The following is a 16,129-nucleotide window of genomic DNA, read 5'->3' as shown; positions in this document are numbered from 1 at the left end:
ATATGTCACCTGGGCGATCGAACGGTGGGCCAATACTCTTTTCATAGATGAGTCCCGATTTCGTTTGGAGAGTGATTCTCAACGGATTCGCATCTGGTGGGTACGTGGAACACGATTTTGGGACGCAAACATTGTGGAAAGAAACCGATATCTAGGAGGATCCGGAATGCTGTGGGCCGGGATTATGTTGACCACTCGAACACCTCCTCATGAAACTATACAGATGAATCAGCAAGATTTAATTACTGTCAGGTGCCTCAAGGAGATATAGGTATCTCATGCGCGGTCGTTGCGGGGTACTCTGATCTCACACTTCGTATTGAGGACGATAATGCTAGACCTCGTAGAGCAAGGGCGGTTGACGTCTTTTTGGAAACTGAAAATATTGCACGATGGCGTGTCCTGCCCGCTCTCCTGATTTGAATCCCATAGAGCATGTTTGGGATACACTAGGGAGACGGGTTGCATCACGACAACACCCACTCTTCAAGACTTGTGAGCAGCTCTGCAGGAAGAAGGGGCGCTATTGCCGCAACATAAGCATTTGTCAGAATGTGTATGCAAATGCGTTAAGTTGAGAAAAAACGAAGAACATTTTTGTGTACCGTTACGCACGTTCCAGTTGATTACATTCTGTACTCTTTACATTGTTTTTACCTTACTGTCACCTGTTAGTCCGCGCCGGTAGCTGAGTGGTCAGCGCGACAGAATGTCAATCCTAATGGCCCGGGTTCGATTCCCGGCTGGGTCGGAGATATTCTCCGCTCAGGGACTGGGTGTTATGTTGTCTTTACCACCGTCATTTCAACCCCATCGACACGCAAGTGGCGTCAACTCGAAAGACTTGCACCAGGTGAACGGTCTACCCGACGGGAGGCCCTAGCCACAAGGTATTTGCATTTATCACCTGTTGATATTGGTTTATGGCAAATTAAACACAACCTTGCAAAAATTTCCGTTTGTTGCTTTAATTTTGGACACCAGTGGAGCTTATGCCGCAGAGGACCCTGAGTTTCATTTTCTATCTTTTGCAATTATGAATTTCCTGTGCCATGGTTTATTGTTGTAAGTAGGCTGTTTAGGTTTTCTTATAGGTAACGCCACGTAGCGCTCTGTATGAAAATCACCGGCTGTGCTGTGTGCAGTCTGTGGCTAGTTTGCATTGTTGTCTGCCATTGTAGTGTTGGGCAGCTGGATGTTAACAGCGCGTAGCGTTGCGCAGTTGGAGATGAGCCGCCAGCAGTGGTGGATGTGGGGAAGTGAGATGGCGGATTTTTGAGAGCGGATGATCTGGACGTGTGTCCATCAGAAACAGTACATTTGTAAGAATGGATGGATGTCCGCAGCTCGTGGTCGTGCGGTAGCGTTCTCACTTCCCACGCCCGGGTTCCCGGGTTCGATTCCCGGCGGGATCAGGGATTTTCTCTGCCTCGTGATGACTGGGTTTTGTGTGATGTCCTTAGGTTAGTTAGGTTTAAGTAGTTCTAAGTTCTAGGGGACTGATGACCATAGCTGTTAAGTCCCATAGTGCTCAGAGCCATTTGAACCATTTTGTAAGAATGGATGTCATGAACCGCTATATATATTATGACTTTTGAACACTATTAAGGTAAATACATTGTTTGTTCTCAATCAAAGTCTTTCATTTGCTAACTATGCCTATCAGTAGTTAGTGCCTTCAGTAGTTTGAATCTTTTATTTAGCTGGCAGTAGTGGCGCTCGCTGTATTGCAGTAGTTAATAGGGGTAATGCAGCAGTAGGTTTCACAATGAATAGGAAAATAGGAATGCGGGTAAGCTACTACAAACAGCATAGTGAACGCATTATTGTGGCCAAGATAGATACGAAGCCCACACCTACTACAGTAGTACAAGTTTATATGCCAACTAGCTCTGCAGATGACGAAGAAATTGAAGAAATGTATGATGAAATAAAAGAAATTATTCAGATAGTGAAGGGAGACGAAAATTTAATAGTCATGGGTGACTGGAATTCGAGTGTAGGAAAAGGGAGAGAAGGAAACGTAGTCGGTGAATATGGATTGGGGCTAAGAAATGAAAGAGGAAGCCGCCTGGTAGAATTCTGCACAGAGCACAACTTAATCATAGCTAACACTTGGTTTAAGAATCATGAATGAAGGTTGTATACATGGAAGAACCCTGGAGATACTAAAAGGTATCAGATAGATTATATAATGGTAAGACAGAGATTTAGGAACCAGGTTTTAAATTGTAAGACATTTCCAGGGGCAGATTTGGACTCTGGCCACAATCTATTGGTTATGACCTGTAGATTAAAACTGAAGAAACTGCAAAAAGGTGGGAATTTAAGGAGATGGGACCTGGATAAACTGACTAAACCAGAGGTTGTACAGAGTTTCAGGGAGAGCATAAGGGAACTATTGACAGGAATGGGGGAAACAAATACAGTAGAAGAAGAATGGGTAGCTTTGAGGGATGAAGTAGTGAAGGCAGCAGAGGATCAAGTAGGTAAAAAGACGAGGGCTAGTAGAATTCCATGGGTAGCAGAAGAAATATTGAATTTGATTGATGAAAGGAGAAAATATAAAAATGCAGTAAATGAAACAGCCAAAAAGGAATACAGGACAGGAAGTGCAAAATGGCTAAGCAGGGATGGCTAGAGGACAAATGTAACGATGTAGAGGCTTATCTAACTAGGGGTAAGATAGATACTGCCTACAGCAGATAAGAGAACTACTTGTATGAACATCAAGAGCTCAGATGGAAACCCAGTTCTAAGCAAAGAAGGGAAAGCAGAAAGGTGGAAGGAGTATATAGAGGGTCTATACAAGGGCGATGTACTTGAGGACAATGTTATGGAAATGGAAGAGGATGTAGATGAAGATGAAATGGGAGATACGATACTGCGTGAAGAGTTTGACAGAGCACTGAACGACCTGAGTCGAAACAAGGCCCCCAGAGTAGACAACACTCCATCGGAACTACTGACGGCCTTGGGAGAGCCAGTCCTGACAAAACTCTACCATCTGGTGAGCAAGATGTATGAAACAGGTGAAATACCCTCAGACTTCAAGAAGAATATAATAATTCCAATCCCAAAGAAAGCAGGTGTTGACAGATGTGAAAATTACCGAACAATCAGTTTAATAAGCCACAGCTGCAAAATACTAACACGAATTCTTTACAGACGAATGGAAAAACCAGTAGAAGCCGACCTCGGGGAAGATCAGTTTGGATTCCGTAGAAATACTGGAACACGTGAGGCAATACTGACCTTACGACTTATCTTAGAAGAAAGATTAAGGAAAGGCAAACCTACGTTTCTAGCATTTGTAGACTTAGAGAAAGCTTTTGACAATGTTGACTGGAATACTCTCTTTCAAATTCTGAAGGTGGCTGGGGTAAAATACAGGGGCGAAAGGCTATTTACAATTTGTACAGAAACCAGATGGCAGTTATAAGAGTCGAGGGACATGAAAGGGAAGCAGTGGTTGGGAAGGGAGTGAGACAGGGTTGTAGCCTATCCCCGACGTTATTCAATCTGTATATTGAGCAAGCAGTAAAGGAAACAAAAGAAAAATTAGGAGTAGGGATTAAAATCCAGGGAGAAGAAATAAAAACTTTGAGGTTCGCTGATGACATTGTAATTCTGTCAGAGACAGACAAGGACTTGGAAGAGCAGTTGAACGGAATGGACAGTGTCTTGAAAGGAGGATATAAGATGAACATCAACAAAAGCAAAACGAGGATAATGAAATGTAGTCGAATTAAGTCTGGTGATGCTGAGGGAATCAGATTAGGAAATGAGACACTTAAAGTAGTAAAGGACTTTTGCTATTTGGGGAGCAAAATAACTGATGATGGTCGAAGTAGAGAGGATATAAAATGTAGACTGGCAATGGCAAGGAAAGCGTTTCTGAAGAAAAAAATTTGATAACATCGAGTATAGGTTTAAATGTCACGAAGTCGTTTCTGAAAGCATTTTTATGGAGTGTAGCCATGTCTGGAAGTGAAACGTGGACGATAAATAGTTTGGACAAGAAGAGAATAGAAGCTTTGAAATGTGGTGTCACAGAAGAATGCTGAAGATTAGATGGGTAGATCACATAACTAATGAGGAGGTATTGAATAGAATTGGGGAGAAGAGGAGCTTGTGGCACACCTTGAGTAGAAGAAGGGATCGATTGGTAGGACATGTTCTAAGACATCGAGAGTCACCAATTTAGTATTGGAGGGCAGCGTGGAGGGTAAAAATCGTAGAGGGAAACCAAGAGATTAAGAAGGATGTAGGCTGCAGTAGGTACTGGGAAATGAAGAAACTTGCACAGGATAGAGTAGCATGGAGAGCTGCCTCAAACCAGTGTCAGGACTGAAGACAACAACAACAACAACAACAACAACAACAACATTAGTCACAGAAGTAACAATAAATGTTTCTTGTATTTTTTACTGCCTTTACAAGTGACCGTCATTGTTATTTGAACTTTTCAAGGTTTTTGGAAATTGTGAACCATCCCAACTTAAATTCCTTACTACCAGATCATAAAACTCCCACAGAGAGTGGTGGTAAAACTGTCACGGATCTGATCTCGTACGTGGTAAAAGCAGGCTTCATATCCCAGCTCTGCCATCCATAACGTGATTAAGGTGGCTATCACGATAGATTTCCTCGCCTGTGGTTGTTCTATATGAGCTTGTTTTCACTGCCAAAGTATTTCATGACATTCGAACTAGAAAACTATTTTTTCTTTCCGTTGATCGTTTCCTGCTTCTCCCTTGATCACATCTATCACCTACGTACATCGTACACGTAGGGACAAGAAAATTTCGCATAAACCTTAACGCGACAAACAAAAACGACTGTTTTTACAAATGAAATCGACGGTTTTTACGAAATGCCGCGAACTATGGCAGTTCCACCTCTGCCGTGTAGGAATGTCGTAAATCTAGAGGCAGCAGTTGACTCACATTGATAAATCATACTTATTCTGTGTTGAAACTGGATCTTTACTTTTTCTCGGGGCTGTGGTATGTAATAACCGTAAAATGAGTAGTATCTCCGCGAAAGAGATCTGATGCCCTCCATGTGACGTCAGTCAGTGACAGTTTTATCTTTCGACGACAAATTTTTCGACTCTTTTGTGCAATAAATTGTAAAAAAGAGGACATATTTTGATGAGACTGGGCATCAGTTGTACAGCGCAGTTTGTTGGCAGTGTGTGACGTAAGCAGTGGTCATTTGTAAGTGGTTGTGTTTATGTTTGCCGCATTGTGTTGCTTCTCCGTAAGGGGATCTTTCCCGTTCGGACGCCAGGTTAAGACAACCTGGCCTCCTGCTCCCCCAACTATCTTCGCTTCGGCTCAGAGGGCACCCCCCGAATCAGAATCAACTATCGACTTCACGGGGTTCAGTCAAGCCAGTTGCGAATTTGACGACGATGTCTTTTACAATCGCACGTGGTGACGAAGAACGTGTCATATTGCGACATAAACATCTAGAAGATAATCTAGTTGTAGAGAGGGGCTAATAAAAGTAGACGACTAAGACAGACAGATTCGTATTACGAAACATGTAAGACAGGACGGCGGCTTATCACACTGTTGTTCAGCTTATACGTCGATGTAGCAATGAAGGAAGTGAAACGATATTCCGGAAGGGGAATAAATGCAGATGCTGAGGTTCGCACACATTATGGCTCTTCTTGTGTATTGCAAGGACGACTTAGAAGACATGTTGAAAGGAATGGACAGCATACTTATCACAGTATATGGCTCAAAGATAAAAAAAAGGGGGAAACGAAGATGTATACCTGAAAGATGAGAAAAGGAGAAACGAAATTGTTGAAGAATAGGAGAAAGAACAATGACGACGTGCTTAACACTAAAACTGGGAACGACACGTTAGTGGACGACGTGATCGATTCTTCTCTCTGGGACGCAAGATCACGTAGGATGACCGAAATAATAAAGATGTAATAAATGTGAATCACACAGAAGAAGAGGCGAAAACAAAACTTCACGATTTGAGAGGGTATGTTAAGTTATTTTAGTGATTACAAAATTGAGTCAAATTTACAAAGAATTTGGTAGTAGGACCCCATTTAAGTATGGTGATGCACCCCTCATCCGCTGATTCGGTTGGGAAGAGCGTCAGAAAGCCGTAGTGTCCTATTCTGAAGCAGGCTGTCCCATAGTTGTTGTAGCTGGTCCTTGATATTTTGGATGAGACCAACTCCACTGAACACCAGCACGGTGCGAGTTTATACTGCTTGTCTTCGTACTTGGAAAATCCTATCTTGACCAACAAGGTCGCAGAATCTCTCCCCAGTTGACAACGTTTTAAGCACAATCACAAAATGGAGAACAAATGGAGACCCCCAATAAGACACTGAGATGGAGATACGTCCGAGCTGGTCTCACACATGTTCTGTCGTGGATACGTCTGGGACTCTTGCTGGCCACGAAAGTACTTTAAAATCATGCAGGCAGTTCATGTATACAGTTGCATTGTGTGGATGAGCATTGTCCTGCTGAAAACTGGCACCACGATATTATCACATGATAGGTAGCGCACGAGGACGCAGGATGTTGCATGGGAGCATAATTAAAATGCAATAATTTTAGTAGCTGTGTGACTGGTTGCGAAGTCTCGTAACCGGTTGGCCCTGAGTAGTATTAGTACGCAATCTGACTGTATAAAATAACAATAAAGAATGAGAAGAAATTTCCGTTAACACAATTGATTAATTAAGTCCCCTGCAACTATAAAAGCTACGAAACGAGCCAGATGCTTTGTTGACTGAACCTGTGACCAATAGGCATTGTCATTAAAGAAATATGAATTAAATTTTTTTTTTGCCTCAATACATATTGACGAAAAACACACTGTGATCATTGCAACATCTTCCATCTATACATTACACCAACCGAACAGCATCTACTCTCTTGCCCAACAGAACAACAACTGCACTCGACATCCTCTGAACTAGTACTGCTTTCGACATCCTCTCAACAAGTACTGCCCACGGCAGCCTCTGAACTACTACTGCACCAGTGGAGGTGGCGGAATAATAATCTTTGGCTCAGTCTCTGGCGCTGTGACTCAGTGTAGCCACCTTTCAATGTCTTTGATGTACCGTTGCACCATCAAAGTTTCCTCAGTCACTACTACCCGTGACCTGAAGTCAAACCCGATGGCTCCCATCCCATGACGCCACGAGTAACACCGCTGTGCCTCCCAAGACATTGGAAGAAAGAGACCTCTTCCCAGGTGGCAGCCATATTCGTCGACGATGGTCATCCGGGACAGTGCAAAAACGCGTTTCTTCGCTGAACACTACTCGACTAGCAATGCGTGCCCCCCCCCCCCCCCCCCCCTCCCCCAGAACCGCAGGTTCGAATTGTGCCTCGGGCGTGGATGTGTGTGATGTCCTTAGGTTTAAGTAGTTCTGAGTTCTAGGGGACTGTTTACCTCAGACGTTAAACCACTTGAACCAAGCGCAGCAGCTGGTTTTGTGGTCTTACCTGCAGCCTAAGCATGGAGTGGTAGTTCCCTAACCAGGCTGCTGACAATTTCTGACCAGCAGTGTGGGACGACAAAAAACGTTACAGAGAGTTCTCGGATGGCAGTGCGAAGGTGTTACGATGTGCTTAGAACACAATACAGCAATCTTCTCTTGTTGCACGCAGAGGTGGTCGTCTAGGATCTTGACGATGAGTATGCCTACCCTTACGTTCCTATGCAGTCCAACTTTTGGGGACAATCACGTACGAATGCCTCACGAAACTGGATATTTCAAGATTCGACCACATGGAGAACAAATGGAGACCCCCAATAAGGCACCTTGCAAGCTCTGTCAGGCACTGATAACGCTGTCTCACGCGAGTGCGTGGCATCCCCATGTCCTTCACAGTGATCACCAACTGTCTGACGTTGGTCAACGCCCCCTCTGCAGGGTGTCCCAGGAGGAATGGTCAGTATTCAGGGATATGACAGGAACGATCGTTTGAAGCAAAAGAGTTTGGTACACAAGGGCTCCAAAATACAAGTCCGCAGCTCGTGGTCTCGCGGTCGCGTTCTCGCTTCCCGAGCACGGGGTCCAGGTTTCGATTCCCGGCGGGGTCAGGGATTTTCACCTGCCTCGAGATGACTGGGTGTTCGTGTTTTCCTCATCATTTCATCATCAGGGATGAACGTGGCAAGATTGGACTGAGCAAAGATTAGGAATCTGTACGGGCGCTGATAACCGCACAGTTGAACGTTAAGAGCTATGAACTATTGTTCAGTAGAAGAGACGTGTTTCACAGTATCGAAGAACTAGCGCTCATAGGTGCTAAGATATGCACTTTAGAGCCCATGCTTACTATACCATCTGCTTCGCGTGGTCGTTCTCGTCATATCCATGAATACTGGCATTCCTTCTGGGATACCCTGTATACCCTAGCAGAACTGGTAACAACACAAAACACGAACTACAACACAATTTGGTGACTGACACAAATAACTGAATCTGTAATCATTAACATTCCCGACGATGGTGTGTAGGTGTAGGAAATTACATTGATATCCAACCTTGCCATCTGAGTGCTTTAATTTCTTTCTCAGGCGGTGTAAATCTGAACAGGTGGGAAACGTTTTCTTCAGTAAAAGAGCCATATCGGCATCAGTTATTGATACGGAAATCTGGAGGAGATTACTGAAAATGTGCGTGTAGATGACAGCATTATGCGAAAGTGAAATCCGAAGAAGAAAGAAATGGAAGGGTATTAAAAAGTGTTACTATCGAAGAAATTTAAAAAATAAGTAGCTAAATAAAGTATGGAATGAAGAAGTGATAAAATAAAGGTGGGGAAGAAATATCGTTAGTGGAGTTAGTGCTGCGCTATCCAGGATTAGCTAAGTGACGCTGGAAACAGCAGGATAGAGGGAAAACTTTGTAGAGGGAGACAAAGACTTGGTTATGAGACACAAAGGCAAGTGAATATTGGGTTTAATATCTTCGTACAGATGGAAAGTGTGGTACAAATGGTTCAAATGACCCTCTAAGCTCTATGAGACTTAACATTTGAGGTCATCAGTCCCCTAGACTTAGAACTACTTAAACATAACTCACCTAAGGACATCACACACATCCATGCCCGAGGCAGGATTCGAATCTGCGACCGTAGCAGCAGCGCGGTTCCGGACTAAAATGCCTAGAACCGCTCGCCCACAGCGGCCGACTAAGTGTGACACAAAACTTGGAAACATGTAGAGGAGCATCAAACCAGTCATGAGACCAATGACAAAAAATACATACGTACACTGACATTAGAAGAACAGCGGCATCTAAGACAACTCCCAATCAGTCACAGGCAGTGACGGTGGTTTTGTTTCATGGCTTCTCGTTACGTCTAGAGACGGAAGTTTCGTGTATTTTTGTAACGACTCCATCTGTTTAGCGCGAGAACAAGACTAGAGTTAACGCATTGCTTACGTGAAGTTGTAGTCGATGACACCACGTTGTCTTTGGCAGAAACGTAAACGAAGGTGCGAACGAGCGAGGCCCCATTTGCTTTCCTGAAGAGTCAATTATTTCTTCCGGAAAAAGTCGAGAACCGGACTCTATAAACCAACGTAATTCAATTATTCCCCCTAATATTGCTTTATAACGGACACTATGCCGCTCTCGTGAGATTTCCGGTACATACATACTGTCTGATAAAAAAAAGTAAAGAAGCAAGAAGATATGGCCAGATGTCGACATAACTTCGTAAACGTGCATAACATTGACAGTAATGTAAATTGCAATCTCTCTGACGACTAGAACGGCCACCAGAGTGTATTACCGCTTTTGGTGTTTAGTGTTGTTACGAGGCCAGGTGGGGCATGTAAGTGACGTGAAACGCGCTATATGTTGATTGATTACTGTGAAGGACACCGTGACGCCACGTACTCGTTTGAGACAGCGTTGTCAGCATCTGACAGAGCTGGTCGTATAGTGGAACACACAGGTTTGTGGGACATCAAAAAATGACAGTGGCCCGATGTCCAAATGTGTTCAAATGTGTGTGAATTCCTAAGGGACCAAACTGCTGAGGTCATCGCTCCCTAGACTTACACACTTAAACTAACTTATGCTAAGAACAACACACACACACACATGCCTGAGGGAGGACTTGAACCTCCGGGGGGAGGGGTCGCACAACCCGTGACATGGCGCCTCAAACCACGCGGCCACTCCGCGCGGCCGCCCAATGTTGGACTACATGGGAACATGAGGACAGGCATACTCAATGTTTTAGGTCGAACTTGTTTGGTCACCACTAGGGAGGCTCACCGTGTTCTGCACCAACCATATTGTAACCCCTTCATATCTGCTGCACCTAACGTCAGATAATAAGTAATGGACTCCCTCCAAAATTCTGTGTGTCGTCCCGCACCGTTGGGTGGAGACTAGCAACAGCTGGGATAGTATATTACTGTCCCACACATAGACTACTGTTAACACAAATGTGTGCATTTGGAATGGTACCGTGACCAGGAAGCATGCAATACTGATGAATGGCGCCGCAATATGTTATGTGGTTTTACACTATCCCGCATGAACATCGTCAGCGAGTATGGAGGCGACATGGGCAGACGTCACAGTCTTCCAGTGATTTCGAGATATGCAGCGGTGTTACTCTTGGTATCATGGTGCGAGAAGCCACTGAACGTGACTTCAGGTCACGGCTGGTGGTGACTGAGGGAACCCTCACAGCACAACGGTGCATCACGGACTTCCAGCGTCCTCATGTTACCTCTCATGAGACAGTATCGTGGTGCCATTTTCCAACAGGACAGTGATTGCCCGCACATGACGAGTCTCCCTGAAACTGGTATACGTGATGTTGAGGTACTACTGTGGCCAACAAGACTCCCAAATCTGTTCCCGATAGAACATGCGTGGGACAGACTGACATCAAACTATGTCCCAGTGCCAGTACCCAGAATATAAATGACCAGCAACCACAGCTGTGTGTTAGCTTGCATTAGTTGAGGATTCAACGCTTTTATGAGACCCTTCCCAACCGAATCAATGCATGCATCCAGGCCGAAGAGGTGCAGCATCATACTGAGAAATGGGCTCATACTTCTGAGTTCTTTGTAAATATAACACTATTTTGTAACCACTGAAATAAGGTCACATACTCGCTGTCTGGAGGTAGCGTTTTCACCAGTAATCAAAACGTCCTCGGTCCCGGGTTCGAACCACGCCACTGCTCCAATTCTGAATAAAAATAATCAGCAAAGGTGACCAACTCTCGTTCTGCCAACGGCCTTGTCAAAGAGGGCTGAGGTGCTGAACAGAGTTTCAGGGAACTCTCTTGATCTTGTGGTGGGGAAACTGCCCTAAAAGGCGGAAGAATCAGCTGTGATCAACGGTATGAGGATACAGAAGGCAGTGGAAACGACTGCATTAAAGACAAATACTATTTGTCCAAAGGACATTTGGCCTATAATTGGAAAAGTGTCATAATCATCTCCCCATTGGCAAAAGATTCCAGACTAGTCTCCAATTCAGATCTCCGGGAGGGAACTGCCAAGAGGAAGCTGACCGCGAGGAAAAGATTGAATAACCAACGAAAGGGTATCGTTCTACGAGTGGAAGCTTGGAATTTCAGAAGTCTGAACATGGGAGGGAAACTAGAAAATCTAAAAAGGAATATGCTAAGGCTCGATCTACAAATATTGGGGGTAAATGAAGTGAAATGGAAAGAAGACAAGGATTTCTCTCAGACGAGCATAGGCTAATACCAACAGATACAGAAAATGGTATAACGAAAGTAAGATCTGTTATGAATAGGAAGGTAGGGCAGAGTGTGGGTTACTGTGAACAGTTTAGTGATATGGTTGTTCTCATCAGTATCGACAGCAATACTTCAGGTGTACATGCCGACGTCGCAAGCAGAGAATGAAGAGATGGAGAAAATGTATGAGGATACTGCACAGGTAATTCAGTATGTAAGGGGAGATGGAAACCTAATAGTCATGAAGGACTGGAGGACAGTTGTAGTGGAAGGAGTAGAAGAAAAAGTTACTGCAGAATATCTGCTTGGTAGTAGGAACGAGGGAAGAGAAAGAGTAATTGAGTAATGCAATAAATGTCATTTAGTAAGAGCGAATAATCTGTTCAAGAATTACAAGAGGAGGAGGTATACTTGGAAAAGACCAGGGGATATGGCAAGATTTCAGTTACATTACATCATGGCCAGGCAGAGATTCCGAGATAAAGAATTGGAGTATGAGTTGTACCCAGGAGCAGATATAGACTCAGATCACAATTTAATAATGATGAAAAGTAGTTTGAAGTTTAAGAGAATTTAATAATGATGAAAAGTAGTTTGAACTGTAAGAGACTAGTCAGCAAGAATCATTGCACAAAGAAGCAGGATATGGAAGTGCTAAAGGATGAAGAGATACACTTTAAGTTCTCTGAGGCTGTAGATACAGCGATAATGAACAGGTCGGTAGGCAGTTTAGTGGAAAAGGAACAGACATCTCTGAAAAGGGCAATCACAGAAGATGGGAAGAAAACCGTAGGTACAAGGAAGGTGATTGCAGAGAAATCATGGATAATAGAAGACATACTTCAGCTGATCAGAGATAGAAGGAACCACAAAAACGTTCAGGGAAATTCAGCAATACAGAAATACAAGTTGCTTAGGAACGAAATAAACAGAAAGTGCGTGGAAGCTAAGGTGAAATCAAAAAAATGAAAAATGTGAAGAAATCGAAACAGAAGTGATTGTTGAAAGGACTGACTCAGCATACAGAAAAGTCGAAACAACCTTCCGTTAAATGAAAGCAAGGATGGTGAAATTAAGAGTGAAATGAGAATTCTACTGTTAAATGCAGAGGAGAGAGCGGATAGTTGTAAGGAGTACGTTGAAGGCCTGTATCAGGGAGAAAATTAGTCTGATGACGTGATAGGAGAAGAAACAGAAGTCGATAGGGAAGAGACAATGGATTCAGTATTAGAATCAGTACTTAGAAGAGCTTTGAAAGACTTAAAATAAAATAATTCAGAAGAGATGGATAGTATTCCATCGCAATTTTTAAAATCACTAGGGGAAGTGACAGTAAAACAATTAATCGCGTTGATATATAGAATGTATGAGACTGGTGATATACCACCAGACTTTTGGAAAAACATGATCCACACAATTCCGAAGATAAAAAGCGGTTCAAATGGCTCTAAACATTGTGGGCCTTAACATCTGAGGTCATCAGTCATCCTAGACTTAGGACCACTTAAACCTAACTAACCTAAGGACATCTGACGCATCCTTGCTCCAGGCAGGATTCGAACCTGCGATCGTAGCAGCAGTGCGGTTCCGGACTGAAGCGCCTAGAACCGCTCGGCCACAGCGGCCGGCTCCGAAGATAGCAACAGCCGACAAGTACGAGAACTGTCGCACAATCAACTTAACAGCTTATGTTTCCAGGTTGCTGCTAAGAATAACATACAGGAGAAGGAAAAGGAAATTGAAAATGTGTTAGGTGACGATCAGTTTGGCTTTAGGAAAGGTAAAGGCACCAGAGAAGCAGTTCTGTCGTTGCGGTTGATAATGGAAACAAGACTGAAGAGAAAGAAAGACATATTCACAGGATTCGTCGATCTGGAAAAAGCATTCGACAAAGCGAAATGGTGCAAAGTGTTCGAAATTCTGAGAAAAATTGAAGTAAGCTGTAGGGAAAGACGGGTGATATACAGTATGTACAAGAACCTAGAGGGATTAATAGGAATAGAAAACCAAGAATGAAATGATCGGATTAAAAAGGGTGTGACACAGAAATGTAGTTTTCTCCCCTACTGTTCAATGCATACGTCGAAGTGGCAATGACAGAAATAAAAGAAAAGTTCAAGAGTGGAATCAAAATTCAAGGTGAAAGGATATATCAACGATAAGATTCACTGATGACATTGCTATCCTCAGTGAAAGTGAAGAATTATAGAACCTGTTGAATGGGATGGACAGTCAAAATAGTACAGGATATACACCGACAGTAAATCAGAGAAAGACAAAAGTAATAAGTAGCAAAAATGAGAAAAGCGAGGAACTTATCATCAGGACACGTGGTCACGAAGTAGATGAAGTTAAGGAATTCTGGTACTGAGGCAGCAACGGACGGAACAAGGAGGACATAAAAGCAGATTAGCACTGGCAAGAAGGGCATTCTTGGCCAAGAGAAGGCTACTAGTATCAATTTGAGGAAGAAGTTTATGAGAGTGTACATTTGGAGCATTGCGTTTGTTAGTGAGACGTGGACTGTATGAAAACCGGAACAGAAGATAATCGAAACATTTGAGTATGGTACTATAAAAGAATGTTGAAAGTTAGATGGATTGATAAGGTAAGGAATGAGCAGAATCGGCGAGGAAAGGAATATATGGAAAAAAGCTGACAAGAAGACGGGACAGTACGGTACGACATCTGTTAAGACATCAGGGAAAAACTTCCATGTTACTAGAGGGAGCTGCAGAGGGTAACAACTGTAGACAAATAATTGAGGAGGTAGGTTGCAGTTGCTACTCTGAGACAAAAAGGCTTTCGCAGAAGAGGAATTCGTGAAGAGCCGCATCACCGCATCAGACCACCCATAAAAAACAAAGAGAAATCCCTCCTAACCAACCCGTGAGGTTCCATTTCGTTTCCTCCTCCCTCTTTGATATTTCACTTTTTTCCCAGGCTGTGTATTTCACATTATAGTAAACATTCAACATACTTACTTTTATCAAGCCTGCTTACTTTGATCAAGCCTTGATCTCCCTGTAGTATTTTTATCTATCCTTGATTAACAATTTAGACAATCCTCAATGCCTCAGGGCGCCTACTGTGAACTTTCGCTTTTTGAATGATGTTGTAACCATTCATTTCTTTTCTCGGCGATTCAATTCTGTATCTTCTCATTAGGTAAATCTACCATTCTTCCATAGCGCCACATTTAAGAAAGTTTCCTCTCTTCTTGTCAGTACTGTATACCTTCTACGATTTAGTTCTCTCATTACTTCTACCAGCGCCAGCAATAGCAAAATTCGCCTACCAATTGCAGCGCCTCGTTTCGTGATGTAATTCCCTCGGTATCCCTTTGACTTAATTCGGTCTTCCGCCATTACTATTGGTTCACTTCTTGATGTTATCGCTCCGGCGTAAAGTCAAGCGCCGGCACGACGGGCAAGAACATTAGAGCAGACAGGGCTGTGAGACGACGTCAGCCCATAGTACGCTCACCGAACCCTATATATACTTATATGGATATGGTGTCTGTTCTGGCAATACCAGCCATGACCTCCTTCTTCTGTGCAGATACACACATATTGCCCGAACTCTTACAGGACTTGGTAAGAATGTCTTCCAGGAGTAATGAGTGTGTTGGGGTGGGACACAACGAATGTAGTGTGTGGACATACAAGGTGAGAAAGTGGGTCTCGCGGGAGGCGTGCGCGAGATAATCCCTGCAGTCGCACTATCCTCTGTGCCCTCGGTGGCTCAGCTGGATAGAGCGCCTGCCATGCAAGCAGGAGATCCCGGGTTCGAGTACCGGTCGGGACACACATTTTCACCTGTCCCCGTTGATATATATCAACGCCCGTTAGCAGCTGAAGGTATTAACTTAATTCTAATTTCGTTCTAGACGGCTGCAGGTCATATCCGAAAGAAGAGACACCGTATCCATATAAGAACACTCTCTAGGACGACAACGGGACAGTAGCGTCATCTAGGGGAAGAGAACATAAGCGCCGCGCCGACTGGCTGCAGCCCAGTTGAAGTGTAGACAGTCTACGAGTTCGACAGCAGTGACTTAGGAAATGTATTGTTTCACCTATATTAGGAGTTGTATATACTGAACAGACTTCTTTTTTGTCTGTCACCCACTGTTTTTCTCAAAGTTAAGTATTGTAATCATTTCCTTTTGTAATAAACTATATTAACACGATTTGCTTGGATTGTTGTCTAGTGATCCGAGAAAGCAGGTTTCCTAGGCACCCTCCATTAGACGAGTTATTGTCAAAACACTATTGATTCTGTTCCACTGGTCCCTCAAGTTCTTGACTGACTGAAAGCGTTAAAGTGTGATCGGTAAAAATTAAAGTTTTTATTTCTTCTCCCTGAACTAAAAT

The 16,129-nt window shown here is 43.5% G+C and overlaps 1 non-coding gene across 1 annotated transcript; it reads left to right on the top strand.

The window, feature by feature from the left end:
* The first annotated feature begins 15,485 nt into the window (after positions 1–15,485).
* Trnaa-ugc lies at positions 15,486–15,560 on the top strand. Its single transcript has one exon. It is a non-coding gene; the product is annotated as a tRNA-Ala (tRNA).
* Positions 15,561–16,129: the final 569 nt, after the last annotated feature.

Source organism: Schistocerca piceifrons, chromosome 7 (assembly GCF_021461385.2).
Source record: "Schistocerca piceifrons isolate TAMUIC-IGC-003096 chromosome 7, iqSchPice1.1, whole genome shotgun sequence".
NCBI lineage: Eukaryota > Metazoa > Arthropoda > Insecta > Orthoptera > Acrididae > Schistocerca > Schistocerca piceifrons.
The sequence above is the reverse complement of the archived record's forward strand: the minus strand, read 5'-3'. Positions and strand labels throughout refer to the sequence as shown.